The sequence below is a fragment of the Limulus polyphemus genome, unplaced genomic scaffold, assembly GCF_000517525.1.
Source record: "Limulus polyphemus unplaced genomic scaffold, Limulus_polyphemus-2.1.2 Scaffold1444, whole genome shotgun sequence".
NCBI lineage: Eukaryota > Metazoa > Arthropoda > Merostomata > Xiphosura > Limulidae > Limulus > Limulus polyphemus.
In genome coordinates this window covers 60033-64410 of record NW_013667054.1, presented here as the reverse complement: position 1 = coordinate 64410, position 4378 = coordinate 60033, and the positions used below count along the sequence as shown (strand labels likewise).

The 4378-nt window shown below is 32.0% G+C and overlaps 1 protein-coding gene across 1 annotated transcript in view; it reads left to right on the top strand.

Moving 5' to 3' along the window:
- LOC106463605 (lysosome-associated membrane glycoprotein 1-like) overlaps nt 1–4378 on the top strand; it is a 13543-nt gene that overhangs the window by 3714 nt on the left and 5451 nt on the right. The gene's annotated exons all lie outside the window — the stretch shown is intronic.

Genomic DNA, 4378 nt, shown 5'->3' with positions numbered 1-4378 from the left:
ATTTTGTCCAACCCCTGTATATTCCAATATTAGCATGGTGGTTTTATTTTACTGTTACGGCACATTGATCTAACTTTTAAGTGATAAGGGTCAAGATCTTACCCATTGTAACCTAATCCTTCAACTTTATTTGGACATGTAAGATTGGTTGTGAGTTGCAAAAGAGATAATTATTTTCTTTACACAAATTACTAGAGGAGGGCTACTAAGATGGTTTGATGGATGTAAGGGTTACAGGGATAAGTTAAGATCTATTAATATTTAAAAAGTACTTTGAATATTAATAGAAAATAGTAATAACACCTTATCACAATAATGCACAATTAAAAAAATTATCAACAACAAAACATTTACAGGCCAAACTTGTCATTCTAAAGGTACTTTGGTGTCTGCCTCTGTCAGTGTGCAAAAGTATTCTGTGGGAAGCAGCTTGCATAGTTCTACTTGTGTGTATTGAGGTGATCAAGCACATAGTGGTGACCATAACATTCACAACTAAATCTAAGCAATCAAGTATATGGATACTTTAAATGGGTCTTCACAGCACACAGGGATAATAAATTTACAGCATGTCATTATTTTGTACACAACATTATTCCAATGTGAAGCAAGCCAAATATTTATTTTGACTCTGTGACATGCCAAGTCATAATTTTGATTAGTTGATTCTTTTACCTGACATTAATTGATGGTCGTAGGTAATGGTTTATATTGACTGATTGAGTTAATTGGCCAGCTATTCTCATATCAAAATTAAATGTGACACTTTCCAAAGAGTTAAATTCATAAGACATGATCTTCCAATTTTAAATCCATGGTATGCAAGTATCTGTTATGAAACTAGTGTAATTCAACTCGTGTTGAATCTTCTTACTTGCACTCTAGTAATTTCCCAACCGTAAATGTAAGACTAACTGGCTGATGATTATTTGGAAATTATGTATTTTCTCTTTTTAAAAAAAAAAAAAAAAAAAAAAAAAAATACTATATATTTTCTGTGATACTATTTGCAATCATCTAGCACCTAACCACTTTTAATGGCTTCATTAAATAGTAAGTAAGGTTAACAATCAATAAGTCTGCTGTTTTGTTTTCTTAATTACCCTAGGATAAATATTATGTGGTTCTTGTGCCTTATCTTTCTTCAGTTTTTTTCAGTTTTGAGTCTTGCCAGATATGGCATAATTCTAACTTCATTCAAAGATGTATCTGTTGGAGGAAGATCTCCTTATTAACTCCTCCTTTAGCTTACAGCTCGTTCAGTGAAACTTGATTAGGAAAAACAAAGCATTTACATACTCAGTTTTCTTATAAACATGAACTAAAATTCTTGCACCTTCTTATTTTAAAGGCCCAACTCCCATTCTAAAATTTTAGCTTACTCTATCTTTTCTATTAATGTTAATTTCAGTCATTTTTCATATTCCTTTTTTATTTCTTAATATTTTTCTTAACCAGTTCTAGTACATTCATTGGCCTCTAAGTCTTAAATTTTGTTTTAATTTCTTAAAATTGTAATGGTTTGCTTTTATTTTGTTTTTTATTTCTTTTATAAACTATTTGGACTTGTAGCTACCCCAACCTAAAAACATTGTAATTGTTTCATAGGTTTGCAACTAATATTATTGATCTTGATTTTAATGTGCAGTAAAACCCAAAATTTAAGTATATAGTGATCACTGGCTCATAAATGTTCCCCTTTTCAACCTTGTACATAACGTAATGTTTAGGGCCAAGAAGGGACCTATTGGTCCATCAAGGCTGTCACATCCTCTAAACTAAAACTATTAAATAAAACCTCAAAGCCAGCCGTTATTATTTGTATAGTTATCAAACTTTCTCTTAAACTCACTTAAATTTACTGCATCCACAACATCCAAAGGCAACCCATTCCAAAGGCCAACAACCCTTTTAGAAAAATAAAACTTTCTTAGCTGAAAATGACTGCAAAATGTATATTTATGTCCCCTAGTCCTACTACTATCACTGTTAAGGATGAAAAAAGATTATGCATCAACACTATCAATCCCCTTTACAATCTTAAACACCTCAGTCAGATCCCCTCTAACTCTTCTTAAAATAAAATTCTGAGATCTCAACCTCTTCTTATACGACAACCCCTCCATCCCAGCCACCATTCTAGTAACCCCCCTCTGAACCCTTTCCATCAATCATTGACTTTCCTAAGGTAAGGAGCCCAAGACTTAATACTCCAAATGTGGCCTAACTAGTGACCAGTATAATGAAATTATAATCTCTTTAGACTTGTACAACCTAAAATTCTATTTCCTTATCATTAACAACAGCACATTGCTTGAATGACTTAAGATATTGATCAATCATTATACCAAGATCCCTTTCTTTTATGACTATGTTAAGGTTATTCTGATCCAAATTATACTTAATTTAAATTATGATAACTTGCATGCATTATCTTGCATTTATTATAATTAAAAACCCATTTGCCATTTATTTGCCCAATTCACTAAATGACCTAAATCATTTTGTAAATCAGCAGTATCCTCTTCACAGTTAGCAACACCCAAGACCTTAATAACATCTGCAAGTTTAAGTAATTTATTGACCATCCTTTCATCTATGTCATGGATGTAAATCAAAAATACCAAAGGTCCTTAGAGTGAGCCATGAGGTATCCCACTTGTACCATTAATCCAGTTTGACTGAACTCCATTTATAACAACTCTCTGCTTTCTTCCATCCAGCCACTCTTCTATCCAATTTGCTAACTTGTCCTCCACATCTATAGAGATGATTTTTACAAGCCTTCTATGTCGCACTTTGTCAAATATTTTCTGAAAATCCAGATACACCAAATCTACACCATTACCGTCATCTACATAAGCAGTAACCTCTTCTAAGTATATCAAAAGATTTGTAAGACAAGATTTTCCCTTATTGAAACCATGTTGACTATCCATTAAAGTTCTAGACTTTGTTAAATGGCTTTGCATAGCATTTTTATCAGACTTTCGAAAATGTTTCCCACAACTGATGTAAGACTAATGAGCCTATAATTATTGGGACAATTTTTATCACCTCCCTTGAAAATTTCTCAGAATCAATGCAGTCGTCTTGTTTGATCTTGTTACCATCTATCAACTGTTCAAGATGAGGAAAACTTTTTAAATCTTCATTATTAAAAACTAAAGAAAAAAGCAAAATTCAATAACCCAGCCTTCTCCTAATCATCAGATACTAGCCTTCCTTTATCATCCCTCAAGGATCCTACCTCATCCTAACATTTTGTTTACCCTTAATGTATATAAAGAAATCCTTACTGTTAATTTTCAGCTAACTTTTTTCATACATCATTTTTGATGTCCTAATTTCCTGTTTCACCAACTTTCTTGATCTTTTATAATCTTCTAAGTTTCCTATCATACCAGTCAATTTAAATTTTTTAAATTTTATCTCTTATGCTCTTTGTCAGCCAACCTGGTTTTTCACGTGCAACTACCCTTTTCTTTCTACAAGGAATATGTTTACCTTGAATATTTAAAAATTCATTTTTTAACTTTTCCACATCTGATCAGTGTCTCCAAATACCTCAGCTGCCGAATTCACAACAAAGTCCTTGTCGCATCTCTTCAAAGCTTGGTTTTTTGAAATTTGTAACCAAAATATCATTATTCCTTATTGCCTTATACAGCAAAATATTAAATCTAGTTTGATGATTTTTGTTATACATGCATTTGAACTGACACAAATACTCAGTTGAATCTGAAGCATATTGAATGTGAACTGTCAGTTAATCAAGAGCAAAAGGAAAATTTCCCAAGTGTCATACTGAGGTGTGTTAAACATTTCATCTTCATATTTTTAGGGGTACATTTAAGAAATTTAAGGATTTTGAGACACTTCACAGTAATGAATTGGTTTTATTTAAAAACAAAATCAGTGTTATAGGGTGCAGCGTCATTAATGCTTTCTCCAATTCTGATTTAAACTGGTTGAAATGCATTGCTTTAAAATTATCTTTAACTGAAGAAACCAATTTATTATACACTTAAATTCATCATGAAGACAAAATATTCATAATTACAAGCAAGAGTCCATTAAAACGAGTTAACACTTTTGAGAACAATAACCTGGTAATTTGATGACGAGGAACCCACTTTGAGACTAATAATGGCTGGAGATGGCTTGAATGGGTAATGAAGAAAAACTTTAATATAAGTTTAACATAACAGCAAATGTACAACGTTTCGACAAGGTTTTGTCATCATTTTGTACCTGATGATGACAAAACCCTGTCGAAAAGGTGTACATTTGCTGTTATGTTAAACTTGTATTAAAGTTTTTCTTCATTACCCATTCAAGCCGTCTCCAGCCATTATTAACCAAAAAAGTAAAAATC